At 44.5% G+C, this 17,990-nt stretch overlaps 1 protein-coding gene across 1 annotated transcript in view; it reads right to left on the bottom strand.

Moving 5' to 3' along the window:
• LOC310800191 (adenylate cyclase type 2-like) overlaps positions 1-17,990 on the bottom strand; it is a gene marked incomplete at its 3' end in the record, with an annotated part of 173,109 nt that overhangs the window by 118,126 nt on the left and 36,993 nt on the right. The window lies entirely within an intron of this gene.

Raw genomic sequence — 17,990 nt, 5'->3', positions numbered from 1 at the left:
GCGTCAGCGGAGGACCAAAATGCAAGACTCATTAGCCAATGAACAGCCAGGAATGGGTCTTGCGCTACTTTTGCATGCTAAAATAAAGCTGATAATGTACAATTTGATTCAAGGGGGGAAAAACCCTTTCAGAGTACAAGACAAACTGTCTATTTTGCTGCAACTCGACAGTGCTGCTTAATCCAGGACCTTACTTCCTGGAACTCTTGAGAGTAAAAAACTGGTCCATTGAAGTGAATGGAGATGTCGAGACTCTTCTATCTACACGGCTCTACTGTGGAGAAGGAAATAACATGACCCATAAGTCTGACCACTGCTAACACTCCTCGCTAAACTGTCTGGTTTATTTATAGCTACATCAGTGGCAAGCTAAACGCATCAGGTCATGCTGAGCGAGTTGTTCAATAACACACTAAAGGTCTTTGCACACACAGTCCGAATTGTTTGCTGCGTTTTTTTAATCCGTCATCCGGTAAAAAAACGTCACGCACAGATACCTTGCACACTGAGTCCGATGCGTTAATTATCCATTAAAAAGAAAACTACCGCGATCCTATTGATCCACAACTGGCAGTGTGTCTGTGTGTCTCTCTCTCTCTCTCTCTCTCTCTCTCTCTCTCTCTCTCTCTCTCTCTCTCTCTCTCTCTCTCTCTCTCTCTCTCTCTCTCTCTCTCTCTCTCTCTCTCTCTCTCTCTCTTCCAGAGCAGGGGAGGATATTTAGCAATTTGGGGGCAAGTGCAGCAGAATATCGCAAAATAATTGCGATATTTCTACAACTTCGACAATGTACAATTGCGACTTGTAGGCGTTTCCATTGAAGTTGAGTTTGGTCTGACAGCGCGCACACCTGAACGCAATTCCCCATTACCAGCAGCTGCCACAGTGATTACGCACGGGGATCTGCCCCATATCCCGTCCCCTGCATGCCCAAATCCAACCAATGGTCAATGCAAATCACAACATGAAGTTACAACGCATATAAACGAGCCTGATTATCAATTCAAAAGAAAATGAGTCGCAAAATGTTGCTGGCTGCGGTGAATGGGAGCGCGACAGAGGAAAAAAGGTAGCCTAATAGCCTACAACTGGTCCGATTTAGAGATGGAAGGGGGAAAGGCTGATTTGGTTCAATAATCAGAATGTTGTGTATTATAACATTGCACCTGAAACGTGTGTAGTGTATTACTCACAGTCACTGTATTCACTTCAGTCAGGAGCACCGCACCAGTGTGTGCTTTTCATCCCCTCATCTCGCCGCTCAAATGCGCGCACAGGCAGCCTGTCACCATGGACCGATTTCTGCCATTAAACATGATCTATTTACCCCGGCTCTGCTTTTGCACAACACTCGTCTTCCTGCTAGGTAGCGTTGCTTCAAAGTTTTCAACTTGCTGCGGAGGTTTTGCCACGGCTTATCGAACCGTTTCTCCCTCATTTTCCGCTGCTTTTCCAAAGGAGAAGACGGGTCACATGTAGAGCTGGGTATTGGTTCAAATTTCAAGAATCGATTCGATTCCGATTCACAAGGTTGCGAATCGATTAATTTCGATTCGATTCGATTCGATTCGATTCGATTCCGATTCGATCAATTTTCAATATTGATTTGGTTAGTGATACCAAAACGTGGTTTTTGAGCTGTACCCTGAATTACATGACTGTCCAGTTATGTAACACAGGGGTTTCCAACCAGCCAAGTAGATACAGTACATGGGGAAAAAAAGTTGCAGACCTGTTGTCAATTTTAATGGTTTTAGTTACACATATATTTACTCACCACGTGGTGACAAAGGGTAAATAACAGCCTTTTCATCTGTCAATAAAGACACTTTCACAATTATGCACAGTGATTTGATTTCAGCCTATATAATTTCTAAAAGTAGATATTAATAATGATCAAACATTTCCATTCATGTAGCCTACAGTATTTATGTTTTTGTTTCAACTACAAACATAATTAAACGTCAACTTGAAACTATGTTTCAACTACCAGACACAGCACAATATTTTAGCCTGTTTAGTAAAAAAAAAAAAAAAAAAAAAAAAAAAAAAAAAAAATTTTTTTTTTAATTAAAAAAAAAAATCGATCTCTGGACATATGAATCGATAATCGAGGATTAAAATGAAAATCGATTAAAAATCGGAGAATCGATTTTTTGAACCCAGCCCTAGTCACATGACGTGCAAATGCGGAAAATGTGTTTCCATTACACTTTTGCGATAAACTGCTATATCGACACGTCTGAAAAACCACCTCATGAGAGCGCAAAAACTTTTTGCGATATTTGGGAGGTTTTTCGAAATTTACGTGTTTCCATTACCCAATTTCTATTGCGATATTTAGATTTTGCGCATTTCTGAGGGTAATGGAAACACGACTACTGACATTTAATCTAACCTCTCTCTCTCTAATATGTCTTCTGATAGAAAGAGGTCAGCGCTCTCTCTCTCTCTCTCTCTCTCTCTCTCTCTCTCTCTCTCTCTCTCTCTCTCTCTCTCTCTCTCTCTCTCTCTCTCTCTCTCTCTCTCTCTCTCTCTCTCTCTCTCTCTCTCTCTCTCTCTCTCTCTCTCTCTCTCGATAGAAAGAGGTCAGTGTTCTCACAAACTGCAGCCAGGTGCCAGTAAACCTTTCCTGGGTTATTTTCAGTGTGTGTGTGTGTGTGTGTGTGTGTGTGTGTGTGTGTGTGTGTGTGTGTGTGTGTGTGTGTGTGTGTGTGTGTGTGTGTGTGTGTGTGTGTTCGGCAGAGAGCTGGAAAGAGTGAAGGAAAGAAGAGGAGACCGAGAGAGAGAGAGAGAGAGAGAGATGGAAAAGGCAAAAGACAGTGCCTCCTCTGTTTAAGCCTAATGCCTACCCCACACTACAGGATCATTTGCAAGATTATGGCCAAGATTCCCCCCTCCCAATTTTCTCGGGGGTGCTCCCGATTTGAGGCGCGTCGGGCAGATAATCTTCCCAAATGATCTTGTAGTGTGTGGGGTTCAAAGATTCACAATCGGGAAGACTGCCTCTTCCCGATTGTGAATCGGGCATATCTAACATGTTAGATATTTACAACCCGACAGGCGATTGCATCTTGAGCAGAGAGCCAGTAGTAGCTGCGTTTCCATTACAGTTTTTCGCAAAATAATCTGGTCCGCGGCCGCCCGCAGCCCCGCACAGAAACAAAGAACGAGGAAATTGTCATCGAGGTGAAATACCCGTGCGTCTTTGAACGGGACGGAAAACTAATGCTATACTGCAAAGCATGTAGCCTACAACAAGCGCTTAGGTCTCATATGCTTCCCGCATCGGCGAGTGTCCGCACGGAAAAGTGAGTCAAATCAGCAGACGCGCCCCTCCACAAGGCACCTGTGCAGACGGTTTTCGCCTGGCCGTGCACAGTAGGCCTACACCCCGAATGGACGCGGCTGTCCGCGCAAATATTAGTTAAACAAATCCTTTCAGTGCAAATGCATTATAAAAACAAAAAATAAGATTTGTTTAGAAAACGAAATGACACAAATGTATTATTATTATTATTATTATTATTATTATTATTATTATTATTATTATCATTATTACTACTACTACACCCGGTGCGCACACTGAATAGGCATTTTAAAAGTTAACGTCGAGCCCTGCTTCCAAGGTGAATCTTCGGCATAATCTTCTAGTGTGTGGGGTTGCGTTTGTGTGTGTGTCCCAAGATTGAAATGTTAAAAAATTGGCTCTCTCTGTCCTGTAGTGTGTGGGCTCTCAAGATTTTTATAATCTTCAAGGATTTGAAAATCCTGTAGTGTGGGGTAGGCATTAGTCACTAAGCTATTGCTACACAGCTACTTTGTGGGTATGATGTAGGAGTAAAGATCAGTTAGTGTCAAAAGATGCTCTGTTCCCTTATTAATGACTTCTTCAAATGTGCAACAGTCCTAAGTCACAGTTTGTGCCTGTTTACTGTTTACTATACGAGGAATCAGCGTGACATCACAACAACAACAAATCACCGCAAAACACCCGGAACAGCGGCAGTTAACTAGTATGAGTTGTGCCAAACAAACATTCATATCTCAAAAACTATACACGACACCGCTTATATTTTGACATTCTGAGTGAGAGCAGAAGTAGCTCAAGTGTTTGATGTATAATATATCAGTGATGATGTCATCATTGATTTAATCAGTGATGATGTAATCAGTGATTTACACAGCTGACAGAGATTGAAGATATTGAAAACATCTTTAAACCTGTCAAACTTGGGCTGTTGAAAGAAGTCGTTTCCTCGAATGGGCTTGAGTTGCATGAATTCGCCTGGTTGCTACATGGCCGAAGTTGCCCTTGTTGGGACTGAAGCTGCTGTTTGTCCTAATATTCAATTATCTTTAAATATGGCCATTTTATGGTTTTGTGTGTGTTTTTGCTTTTATTATTTTGTCTTTCTTTTTTCTTTCATTGTATAAGATGTACATGTACATTATTGTTTAATCCATGTATGTACTATGAATGGGAATGGGTGACTGTGTGTGCATATGTGTGTGCACTATGAATGGGAATGGGCGATTGGGTATGTAGATATGTGTGTGCAAGTATGAATGCCTGGATGTAGAACAACGTAAATTGTCACCCAGGGGTGGTTGAATACTTGTATTACCTGAGCGCTTGAGTGTGCATAGCTGAGAGTATATTAATGTAATATATCATCCTTAAAATGCTATGAAGCCAAAGTGGACGATCATTGCTCTCATTACTGTTTAATTTGTTTATTTTCCATGTTACTGTGTTTGAAAATGCTGTAATAAAAAATAAGTATAAAAAAACTAATATGGCCATTTATATGCCAGAATCGCCCTACCCACCAAAGACAAGAAATCCCAAGTTTACAGTGTTCCCCAGACTCAGGGAGCCGAACTGCGCCCGATCAGGGATGCTACCAATCTGCCCATGTGCAAGGGCGGCTCCGCACACTGATGACATGAGTGACATCACTGATGACATGAGTGACATCACTGATGACATCACTGGTGACAGTCACATCAAGTCACATGAGGAACTGTGAGGGCGTCTGGGTAGTGTAGAGGTAAAAACACTCCCGGCAGCGGTACCTCCGGCTTGTTCAGATGCTGTACAGACACAATTTGGCCATGTCTGCGGGTGGGGAGGCAGTAACGCAACATAATGGATGCCAACTCCCGTAAAACACCAAAGAAGAAGAAGGAACGGGAGGGCTGACCAGCAGGGCCTGTTCCAGAACAAGATGACTAGGGATGCATCCTAGATAGGAAGGGGTGCAGATGCCCGGCCCACTCGAAAAATTTGACATGTTATTTACTAAAGATAATGCATTTGACCATCATTTCAAGTAGAACGATACCACCCAAGCAAGAATATTTCAAGTGTTTCAAGTGCTTTACTGAAATATTTGGACCATATAATGATAATACAATTATCTCAACCTTAAAAGGTTACATGTAGGTGCCAAAAAGCCATAAATTCACATCAAAGAACAAAGAAAAACAACAATTATAATTCAAGTTTAAACAGTAAGTGTGCAGCATATATTTATTTATTTATTTATTTATTTTTTCTTAACTGAGCATGCAGACAATTAAAATAAGGGTGCAATGCATGCTTTTGCATCTCCGTAGAACCGGGCCTGCTGACCAGATTGACAGAATGTAGGGAAACAGTGGATGGATAAATCCAGGAGGAGGCGATAATGCAACATAAAGGATCCCAACTGTCATAAAACACAATGGAAGAAGAATAAGAAGAATTTTAACTCCGGTTGAGCGTGCGAAGCTAAACACATGAGTTGTCATGAGTTTGGTCACACCCAAAGTGCGCCCATGGCATATCCTCTCCAGAGTCTCCACCCTAGAAATTGGCGGGCGAAGGGCACAGATTTCTATTCTATTAAATTGGAGAGAGGAGCAATAGAAAGTAGTCACAAACATTGTGAGAACACTCTTATAGCCTTAAAATTCCTAGCAAGGAGTCTGGGGGCTTAGGAGTGATTTAAGTTCTCAGAGAAACTCTGAGCAAGGAATGGAGAAGAACCTTAGTCATTATACTGTGAAAAATGAAAACCCCTGTTTAATAAATAGTAAGAGCAATAATCAGAGTATGGGGACCATGATCTTGTATGGAATCCCACTTAATAAAGTTATGCAATGCCTCCCCTCGGTCCTTCTTTTGAAGTTAGAGCACATCGACCATGAAAGAGGGCCGCATATTTACCAAAACATTTTTCATTATTGTACAATTACATAAACCATGTCAAATCTGGTTATGCTGGAATGCGCAGAAGAGAAATGGGGGCACCATAGCAATTCACCCTTGGCTAAGTCCCACCCAGGGGCGTTTCTATGGGCGGGCCCAGGTAGGCACAGGCCCGCCCTCTTCTTGTCTTCTTGCCCTCGCCCAGCCAATCAACTTGCTGTTGGATGTTTTATTTATTTATTTTTTGCTGTTGTCGTTGTTAATAAATCACCTAAAATGACGATGTGTGTTTTGCAGTCTTCGTCTACTCTGTTTATTTGCGTGATTCAACATTACATTTCATTTCCTGTGTGATGTTTGCATCGGGAAATCTACCACAATGCAGCGCTGCCCGAATGCGCAACATTGGTTGTTTTCTAGAGGCGAACTTGCTGCTGCCTTGCTAGCTAATGGTTTTGTAGCTTAAAAACGCAGGGCATATCTCCAGAGTCTAATGCATCTTCATGACATCCAGAAATTCCTAGATGTTATGGATTGTCTGTGCCCCACCCATTTTATCCAGGCCCGCCTATAATTGAATTTCTGCCTACGCCACTGGTCCCACCCTAGAACGGCCACTGTCCAATCCTACATTAGCAACGGTTGCTAGGCAGGGCGGTTCGGTTCGGTTCAGAAGAGTTGTGCATATATGGGACTTGCAACTCCGTAGGACTGAAGTGGTAATAAGTTCAGAAAATATGTGTTTTACTTCGTTTCGAAGTCAAGCTCTCACTCTAGTGCCATCTCGCTGCGCACCGCAGCCAACTGGAAGAATATCATTTTGCTCCAAAAATGACCTTTTTTATATCACCATCTTTTTCGATTTCTCTCTCTTTATCGTTTCTTAATCCTGACCTCGTTGTTTTTTTTTGTCCGCTGGCATTTTCCCTTCAATTTGGGACCAATTTGTAGAGCTAAAGCACTTGGATCTCGGGGATTTTATCGATTTTATCTGGCCGATACCGGAGCGATATTTGATGCTGCCATGCTCTCACTTGCGCCACCGGAAGTCCGGGCGTGGATTTGCTATTTAATCCTAGAAGAGCCAGAGCTCTTTTGATTTGCAGCTAAACCCTGTAAGATCTCAGATCAGATGAGATGATGAGATGAGATAAACTTTATTGTCACTTCATGGTACAAGTATCACGAGCGAAATTCTTCTGGGTTCGCTCTCAGAGTGAGGAGAGCAGAACCAAGTCGCCACAGAGCGGCGCCATCAGATTAATTGGACAATGGATTAAAATAAAATACACTCAGATTATTCACATTATTACTAGTTGAAAAGTAATAAAGGCACGCTTAGAAATTAGACAATACATAGACATTTGTTTTAACATGTACAGGATTACCAGCAAGATAACCCACACCACAACGCAGAAGGCTGCCATTACGGCGCCAATTTGGTCATGGGAGGGAAGGGGGGGGGGGTGCCAAAGCGGGGGGGGGGGGGATGTATGAAGGCGGGGGGATGGGGTGGGGGGGGGGGGGGGGGTTTGGAGGGTGGAGGGGTGTGTGCGTGGTGTATGTCCATGAGTCCTTGGAGTCCATGTGTGTGTGTGTGACTGTATGTCTGAGGTTCCTCTAGGCTGATAACACAGCAGGTTGCTATCTCTCTGCGAGCCACATAGGGTACAATTACTCATTGATTTACTGTAAACTACAAACTTCCAACACTTTTAGGTGTTCCGCGGTGCCCGGGGGCCTTCATTCATGTTTTGGTTGCACCCGTTACCCCGCCTTTTAGACGCAAAATGGCTGCTGTGAAAAAGGCTTGTTGTCTGTCTCTCATCCAGTCACTGTAATCAATACCAATCACCCCCTAAACACTAGCAAAAGTGACTGGTTTGGGGTTTCCAAAATCAGCTAAGGTGTTAACCTTAAAATAATTATTATTTTGGATGACATTGGATGTTGTATATTACTGTCCTTTTTCTTTTCTCACATAAAAAATACATAAAATATTGTAAGAATGTTACGTATAAGTATAAACAGTTAATGTATGTAAAAAAAAAACTGAAATCTTGCAATAAAGTAAAAAAAAAAAAAAAAAGTTATCATGTTTTCCCCCCTTTCCTAACAAAACCCCTAAAAGCAAATCACTGTGATCCCGCATCTCTCTCTGCCTCTCTATCACCCCCCCCTCACACACACACACACGCACACGCACACACACACACACACACACACACCCACACACACACACATCTATTTGCCTGTCCGTCCCTCTCCTTTCCTTTTCCTGTCCCCACCGTACTCCCCCCCTGTCCTCATGCTTCATGGGGCTGGGTTCACGTTATACATGTAACAAAAGAGAGAGGGAGAGAGAGAGACAGACAGAGAGAGAGAGAGAAAGCGGAAGCATGGAGGCTGGCTCCAGACATGTCTCAGAGGGGTAAAGGCTGCTGGCCCACACAGATAAGCCCTTCTCCCCACTGTCAGCAGAGAGACAGAGAGGGGCTTTGTGAGCAGAGGAGAAGCATCACATTCATTCCAGGTTTGAAAACTAACTAACTAACTCTGTGGGAGCCGGGATGCTGAGTGTCAGAGCAGCAGGGTGTGGTCTGGATGCTGAGTGTCAGAGCAGCAGGGTGTGGGCTGGATGCTGAGTGTCAGAGCAGCAGGGTGTGGGCTGGATGGTGAGTGTCAGAGCAGCAGGGTCTGGGCTGGATGCTGAGTGTCAGAGCAGCAGGGTGTGGGCTGGATGGTGAGTGTCAGAGCAGCAGGGTGTGGGCTGGATGCTGAGTGTCAGAGCAGCAGGGTCTGGGCTGGATGCTGAGTGTCAGAGCAGCAGGGTGTGGGCTGGATGGTGAGTGTCAGAGCAGCAGGGTCTGGGCTGGATGCTGAGGGTCAGAGCAGCAGGGTGTGGTCTGGATGGTGAGGGTCAGAGCAGCAGGGTGTGGTCTGGATGGTGAGGGTCAGAGCAGCAGGGTCTGGGCTGGATGGTGAGGGTCAGAGCAGCAGGGTGTGGGCTGGATGTTGAGTGTCAGAGCAGCAGGGTGTGGGCTGCATGGTGAGTGTCAGAGCAGCAGGGTCTGTCCAAACTTCTGCCGATCTAATCTCATCATGACATGCAGGGACACTTTGAGAAACACTGCATTAGGGAAAAGAGGCAAGTGGTGCGGAGAGCCTTTTAATAAAGCAGTGTTGGGCTCCCGTGTCGCAGTATAACACGTCTCTAATTAAGACACCAAATATAACACCTAGTGTCATTTTAGCCCTCACGGCGCCAATCCTTCTTCCCAGTAAGTAGCACTCATAAAGAATGTATTGTCTATCTGTCACCGTGATGTCCCTCTGTAGACAGGAAAGCTGGACACGTTTGACATTTTGGGCACAGCTATTCTCTCAAACTCGACAGCCACTATGCCTATTATTATCATCACTTCCATATTGTGTTCTATGACCTCCCTCAGCTGTGACACTGACCTCTGACCTCTGTCATGGTGCTCCATATATACACCCCCTCTCTAGGGGCGGGGGGGGAAATCGATACACCATAGTATCGCGATATTTTGCCTGACGATATTGTATCGATATTTGGACGCCAAGTATCGATATTGCAACAAAAAAAAACAAAAAAAAATTGCATGCCATGTTCCAAGGCCAGAAGTAAACAAACGGTAGCATATTTTCATTTTGTTTTAACAGTAACAGTTTTGTCATAACAGTCATTTACCAATTCCCCAGTTACTGAATGGGCTGCACAAGATGTTTTGTGCAAGTGAAGTGAAGTTGCATTGTTCAAAAACGACCCAAGTACAGTAGTCCACACACACATCCAGTTAACACATTGACTGCCAGCCGTTTTTTTTTTGCTGTAGGTAGCTTCTGCCAAGCCGTTTTTTGAGGATTCTGGCTCATTTTACAAGAGCCGAGGATTCTTTTCTGCTTGGAGTTTGTGAACACAAAGTTCACAAAAGTACTAATAGAATGTGTGCTTTCTCTGTCTAAAAGAGTTAGTTTGTAGAGTTAGTAGTTATGTAGATATTAGCCGTTGAGTACAGCATGGTTTTAGCGTCTGAGAGTGAAAGCTGAGATAATCGCAGTTTTGTGAAATTCAATCAAACAGGCAGAACAGTCACTTTAACCATTTATTTTTGGCATCAGTGAGAGATCAGACATCCAAACAATATAGTTCCGAACGCCCTCTCCTTCAACTCCTCCCTCCGTGGGCGTGTCTAGTGGCTTTCAGCCTGCGTTTGTCACAAGCGAGTGCTCTGCTGCTGCTGCTGCTGCTGCGAGTTTGAGCAGCCTCCCTCCCTGGCAGCGAGTTTGAGCAGCCTCCCTCCCTGGCAGCGAGTGTGGGCTCACTCGTCTCTTGGGTTTGAGAGCCCCGATGAAGCCCCGTGCGACTCTAGGCTTTATGCTGCCCACCCAGTCCATTTCTGGAACCCCCCACCGCAGCAGCGCGAAAGCGTCCCCGCCTACAGTATGAGAATGAGGCTCGTTCGTTTCTGGCATTTCCTTGAGAATGGAGGAAGCAGCCGCGGGAGGCGGCTGCTTTTGGTTGACTTTCTCTCTGTCGGGAGAGCACCGTCGCCACCTAGCTGGTCGGTAAAATAGATTATACACATTCAATACTTCCAATATCTCCATAGGAGACGCGGGGGGCATTGATCCACGTAGCACCGTCAAAAATTTATTTTTTATTTTTTGACGACTCAACTCGTCGTTGGCAGTGAACGGTTGGATTCTGTTTGACGACTCAACTCGTTGTTGGCAGTGAACGTGTTAAGGTGGACTGTAAGTAGACTGTAACAAACAGTTCAGTTTGTCAGGTGCATGCAACTATGACATGACTTTATGAAAGTTGTTGGTCTGTCTACTTGACAATGTTGCTGCAATAAAATGGTTGAAGTCAGATGTACAGACTGGAAAATTGTTCTTATATGAACCAGATGTTGACAAAGTTTTCCTTTGGGGACATCATTTGCAGTTGAAAAAGTAAGAAATCGCAATATATGGAAATATCGCAATATTCAATATATCGCAATATTCAATATATCGCAATATCGGCGATATCGCAATACTATCGTATCGTGAGTCAAGTATCGTTTTAGTATCGTATCGTGGGCATCTGGTGATTCCCACCCCTACCCCTCTCTACCTCCATATATACACCCCCTCTCTACCTCCATATATACAGTATAGAAGTTAGCGAGAGAGAGAGAGAGAGAGAGAGAGAGAGAGAGAGAGAGAGAGAGAGAGAGACGACATGCATCTCATCTTTCAAACAGATCCCTGCATTTTAAATGGTCTAATTGGATGTCTGTACGAGTGTGAATGAGAATATTACATGTAGATCTGCAATAAGGTTACATGTAAATGATACGGTTATAGAAAGCGGTAATAAAATGAATTGATGTTTCTTTTACCGTCTCTGTCAGCTGCTCCTTTGTGTGTTACTGGAACAAAATAATAAAATAAAATAATAATAAAATGATGCTTATCCAATGTCCCTGGATCCTATTTTGCATCATTTTCCATAATGCCAATTCGAACTAGGGCTGTGAATCTTCACTGGCCTCACGATTCGATTACGATTCATCCGTCAACGATTCCATTCGATTCCACGATGCATCACGATGCATCTGGATACAGCTCAAAGTATTGCATCTCCACGTATCACATCCTCAATTTTCTGTATTATTACTGCACATGGCTACTTTTTCATCATTTAATACAAGCAGTCAGATAAATACCAACTCCCTTTTTTACTTAGAAAGTGCTTTAAAATCTGAATGTCAATAGAAATTTAAACAAATGATTCAACGATTCATCTGTCAACGATTCGATTCGATTCCCACGTCCGCATCGCGATGCATCAATTATACGATTAATTTTGAAGAAAGCTAATTCGAACCAAAATGTCCAGTTGTCTCACTATTGAGCTGCGTATGTCTTGTTTGCCTGGGCATGTAGCTCTCCAATTTACACCTGTCAGGTCAATGGACACTCCCTTGCTATGACAGCTACAACTCTTGAAGGAATAGAGTAGCACCTGCCCTTCCGCGGCGGCTGTAGCTCAGGAGGTAGAGCGGGTCGTCCACTAATCGCTTTGGATGAAAGAGGTCGGTGGTTCGATTCCCGGCTCGTCCAGTCTGCATGTCGAAGTGTCCTTGGGCAAGATACTGAACACCAAATTGCTCCTGATGGTGTGTAGGCACCCTGCGTGGCAGCTTGCCACCATCGGTGTGTGAATGGGTGAATGTACCTACTGATTGTAAAGCGCATTGGATAAAAGCGCTATATAAATGCAGGCCATTTTACCATTTAGCCTACAACTTGTAGAAAGTAGATTGAGAAGGATTTTTTTTTTTTTTTTTTAAGAAAGAAATGTTAGTTCAAGATGGGCCCAGGTGGAGCTTGAAAAGGTGTGTTTTCAGTCTTCGCCGAAAGATGGGCAGTGATTCAGCCATCCTGACTGAGCGAATTCTGAGCCCACGTAGCGGAGGAGGGGCAAGGCGACCTGCACTGGTGGAGGAGCGGTGTGAGGTTTGGAACCTGACCATAGATTGTAGATACGGAGGAGCTGTCTGGTGTACTGCCCTGTAGGCCAGCACCAGTGTCTTGAATTTGATGCGTGCCGAGATGGGAAGCCAGTGAAGATCCCGGAAGAGGGGAGTGACATGAGATAATTTAAATAACATTTTAGATCATTTTAATAAATATTTATATATATTTATTTATATAAATTGGAATATTTCAATGTTGACCAAAATAAAAATAAAAATTTGACTATATGAATTGACACCCTAAGTCTAAAGCACATTTTTAGAAGGGGGGTATATATACGTCTCACAACTAGAAAGAGCTGTAAGCATGACTGGGAACTTTGGAGACGGTGTTGCGACAAGCTTGTGCATATTTTAAGATCCCTTGGCGTGCAGCAGGCAGATTGGCTCGCAGATCGACGGCGCAGCGCTGGCCAAAAATATTTAATAAATATTTCCTCTCAATCACTGTTAAACAGTGAAACACTGACAGCCAGACTACAACATCAAACGTTGTTAGATTCCGCCCCTGTCCCGTCTGCCTGTTTGAAGAATATCTCAGCTGTGTGCAATCCAGTAAGAGGATTGATTGACGGCCAGTCATCCAATCACAACAATGCTATAAGGAGGAGCATGACTGGATGACAATTTGTCATTGGATGACCCAGTCATGATCCTCCTTATGGCATTGTCGTGATTGGATGACTGGCTGTCCGTCACGCTCCTCTCTCCGTCTCCTCTCCTAGCTTGCACTCCCCGCCATGCACTGACTGACGCATACCGGACAGACAGAGAAACTTGGACAATAAATGTTACGTTATGATTTCATTATTTAAACAGACAAACACAAACAAGTCATCCAAGTCATCACCTCTCAAGTCAAGTCAAGTCTCGAGTCTTTAACTTCCAAGTCCAAGTAAGTCTCAGGTCATTTATGTTTCTGTCAAGTCAAGTCACAAGTCATCAAAACAGGGACTCGAGTCGACTCGAGTCCAAGTCACCAAGTCTCAAGTGCCCATCTCTGATAATAGAGAGCCGCAGGAACGAGTCCGGAAAACATCGATGCTAACACTCCTGGTTCTTCACTGTTTTCGCCTATGGGATTTTTGAATGGATTTTTGGCGCAATGCTTCTAATAAGGTCTCTGAGCAACGCAAGCTTAATCAAACACGAACCAGTGTTTAGTAATATCATCTTCACACATGAGGACCACTTTTATGAGTTTTGAAGCTTTTACGTGCCGTTAAAAGGGCAGCTAGCTAGCAAACGGCTAAATGAGACTACACTGTTGAGTCGACGGGGATATTATACGTCAATAATGTCATCACTTCAAAGGAGGAACACGGAAATTCTCTTTCCCTCACCTGGTTCAGCCCGTTCAGCCCGGGGTAATCAGTGCACAGCAGCGCGCACATCAACAAAAGTCCAGGTTGAGTGCTGACGTGACGGGGAAGCCTATGCGACACTGTGTAGTTCTGGATTAGCTTAGCTCGAGCTTTTTACTTCTAGGGCTCGCATTTACGCTACAAAACTCATGAAAGTGCTCCTCATGTGTGAAGATTATCCGGCTGAACACGTTCGCGTTTGATTAAGCTTGTGTTGCCCAGAGACCTTATTTGAAGCATCGCGCCAAAAACCCATTCAAAAATCCCATAGACAGAAACGGTGAAGAACCAGGAAGTCCGGGACTTCCGCGTTCTGACTACAAAAATACGTCATCCCTGCGGCTCTCGGAAACCCTCCATCTCGCGCGAGCTGCTCAAGAACCCCAAGATGGCGACACACAACACTTTACTAGAAAACGTGAGTCCAAAATAGTGGATGGGTTTGTCCAAATTATTGAGGTCAGTGAGTGAGACACAGTGAGTGAGACACAGCCACATTTCAGATTTAAAATCATTTAGTCCCACTGTGATGTCATAAATCCCACTGTGACATCATCAGTGATGTCATAAATCCTACTGTGAAATCATTCATTCAAATCGCCAAAGTGATCCTTTAATGAGCTTAGAGCCACTCGGGAGGTGGTGAGGCAGCGGGAGACCTATACCAAGCTCTCCCCTCTCTAATCATTGTTTCATTCCCCTACTGCACATAGTTACCTCCTCGCTACAGCAGCACCCAAAGCATTTCATTAACCCTGACGTTTACTTTGCTTGCCTGGAGACATCCGCTTAGCAACTGCACAGTAACACCGCAGCAACCACACATTCAAAAAGAGCCGGTGATTAATTTAATTGGTTACCGACGTCACCTCAGCTATAGTCTCGGCTCCCAGACGTTTGGTGAGCTGCGCCACCAAACGTCTGGGAATTTCACTGTCAGAAACTGTCTGTCCGAGCCCGGCGAGAACGGCCGGCAGCAGACACGCCTACATTTATTATTAGAATTTTATTTGGTAGCGGCAATGCAATGTTTCATAGTTCCAATATAGAGCAAGACACTGATGTGCTGCAAAGAGAGTTTATACCTGTTGTTTATTTTACAATCATTTTTCCTACCCGGACGTGGTCCACTTGCTACTGTGAGTCATCAGCAGGCTCTGTAACGTTAGCCTCGGGAGTCGGGCTTATCGCTGGGGGGAAAGACCTCTAGCCGCCGGGGCCGGATGAAACACGTCCTATTAACAGGTTATGTTTGTTTCTAAGTGATTAATATGTTTCTCCGCAAACGCGGCGATGTTTTGCGAGACACGGGTTCTGCCCGAGCGTCGCTGCCCCCAGAAAGCAGGCCCGCCCACAACACTCATGATTGGTTCTCCGATGCAAGGCTTCCAACAGCGCCACCTAACGTTATGCAAAGATTTAAATAGTAATATTCTCAGTCTTACAGGAGTGAAACGGATTAAGACTGAGGGCTGAGTCTACCTCAGCTATCAAAGTCATATCAACATCACTCACCAACACCAATGTCACTCCTTTTATTTGAATTCCTTCTATTTCAATTAGCTCTTTTCTTTCTTTTTCCCTTCTTTGTATAGACCTTATTCGATTGACGTCACTCGCGTACGGGCACGCCCACCGCCGCCATATTGTCGACATAGCGCTGTAGCTCTTAGTGACAACCTATGTGAGAGCAGCGTTTATAGGAAGCTAGCCGCCGTTAGCGTTACCTGTATCGTTCCAATTGTGTTCGGATGGTGACCTGCGTTAGGCACGGCTGTAGTAATGACAGCAATAAAGTCCCCGTGGTTTGGTTCTATCTCTACCGTCCTCAGACGTGAAGGGAGCGAGACGGAGGATACGTCAGCAGCACAGGAGAGGTGTGTGGATAGTTAGGAGAGACAGGTGAAACTTTCTGACAGCTCCTCACAGCAAAGTCTGTTCACCTCGTTCTTTTGTTTATTACTACAGGCATTAACGGCAGCATACAAACAACAACTCTGGGGTTTTTATTGCTGTCATCACCATCGCTATTTTGTAATGGAACAGAAACGACAATAAGGCTGTTACTATAGTTGTCAGCTGCAGGACGGTATGTCAACAATATGGCGCTGTCCGGGGTTAGCCAATAAGGTCCATTACTTGTCTGTTACTTACATTTGGTTTCACTTAGATTTATGTAATTGATGTTATCTGCCGTTGTTGACATGAGCCCTGTTCGAAAACGTTCCCCATTACAGAAATAGTGAACTAGTGTGTTCGCCATTTTTTTCCTAGTGTCCGAATTCTCAACCGTTAATTTGATTCACTATATCGTCCACTATAAAATACATCTAATGCACTGCGATTTCTAGTGAACAGCAAACGCACCCTACATTTTGTCCCATATACCACAATGCAAAGCGGTCGTGTTTACGAAGGAGAAGAGTGTGGTAGTGTCCCAAAGTCGTTTGATCGTTCCTCATATATATATATATATATATATATATATATATATATATATATACTGTGTGTGTGTGTGTGTGTGTGTGTGTGTGTGTGTGTGTGTGTGTGTGTATATTTGTGCTGGAGGGGAGGGGTGAAAAAGTGAACAAGGAGAGAGAGAGGAAAGGAAATCAAGAGCTGAAGGGCTTGAAAGAAAGGTGTGTGTGTGTGTGTGTGTGTGTGTGTGTGTGCGTGCGTGCGTGCGTGCGTGTGTGTGTGCGTGCGTGCGCGCGTGTGCGTGTGGCACGCGGGGGTAAAGGGAGCAGAGATGGAAAATGTTTAAGTACACACACTCTTTTCTTTACTTGAGTAGAAGTACAGTTACTTGTCTAAATAAAGACTCTGGTAAAAGTAGAAGTACTGATTCAACTTGTTTAATCAAGTAAAAGTAAAACAATTACAGGCTCTGAAATGTAATCAAGTCTAAAAGTAAAAAGTATTTCTCCCAATTGTTTCTGTGCAAAGCTAACTGAACCTCACATCATATTAATATTGGCTACAGGAGGTGTATGCTGATGGTATATCATCTCTGGTCCTGGAGTTGTTTGAAACACAGTGATTGAAGAACTAAATCTAGGAAATTAAATGAAATAAACTGACTCCCTTCAAGCTTCAAGTCAGTTTTGGTAGAGCAGAAAGTCCTTCATCACTTGTGTTAGTGGTAGGGAGTGGACTTGGTTCAGGCGATGTGTGCCCAGCGCTTGGCGGATCCGGATCCGACACACGTGGGCCAGAGGACATCTCTTGGCCTCCAGAAAGACCCTGAGAGCCTCAGGATCCGCCCTCTCCTCCAGCTGTGCCTGCTCCGTGGTCACCAGGGCCGGGTCTGCACCGTGGTCCAGCAGCAGCTCGACGAAGGCCGTGTTGCACCTGTTGTTCAGCACCACCTTCAGCAGGTGAGAAGCCACGTCACGGGTCAGAACGCCAGCAGCCTGGAGCAGCAGGTGGAAGCAGTCCAGCTGGTTGAGTACAGCACTGATGTAGAGAGGGGTGTATGAGTGATATATGATTCTGTTAGGGTCGGCCCCGGCTTCCAGGAGGATCCGGACACAGTCCAGGTGACCGTAGAGCGCGGCCCAGAAGAGAGGTGTCGGTTTATCCTCATGAGCTAGGTCTACCTGTGCTCCCTGTGTGATCAGGTAGTGCACACAGGCAGCACGACCCCGCCGGGCTGCGATCAGCAGAAGGGTAAACCCACACCTATAAAGATACGTCTCATTGATCAGCCTTCTGAAGTGGTCTCTCTGCAGCAGGCTCCTCAGTGTGTCCAGGTCTCCTGCACAGATGGCATCATAGAGCTGCCTGTCATCATGTCCTGCTTGAACAGCCATTCCTTCAGATGTGTCACTGTACCACACTGACTTGTATGCTGTGTCTCAAACAGAAGGCAGTGTTGCC

The sequence above is a fragment of the Poromitra crassiceps genome (assembly GCF_964638095.1).
Source record: "Poromitra crassiceps genome assembly, chromosome: 29".
NCBI lineage: Eukaryota > Metazoa > Chordata > Actinopteri > Beryciformes > Melamphaidae > Poromitra > Poromitra crassiceps.
Note: the sequence above shows the minus strand (reverse complement) of the source record. Positions and strands in the feature narration are given on the sequence as shown.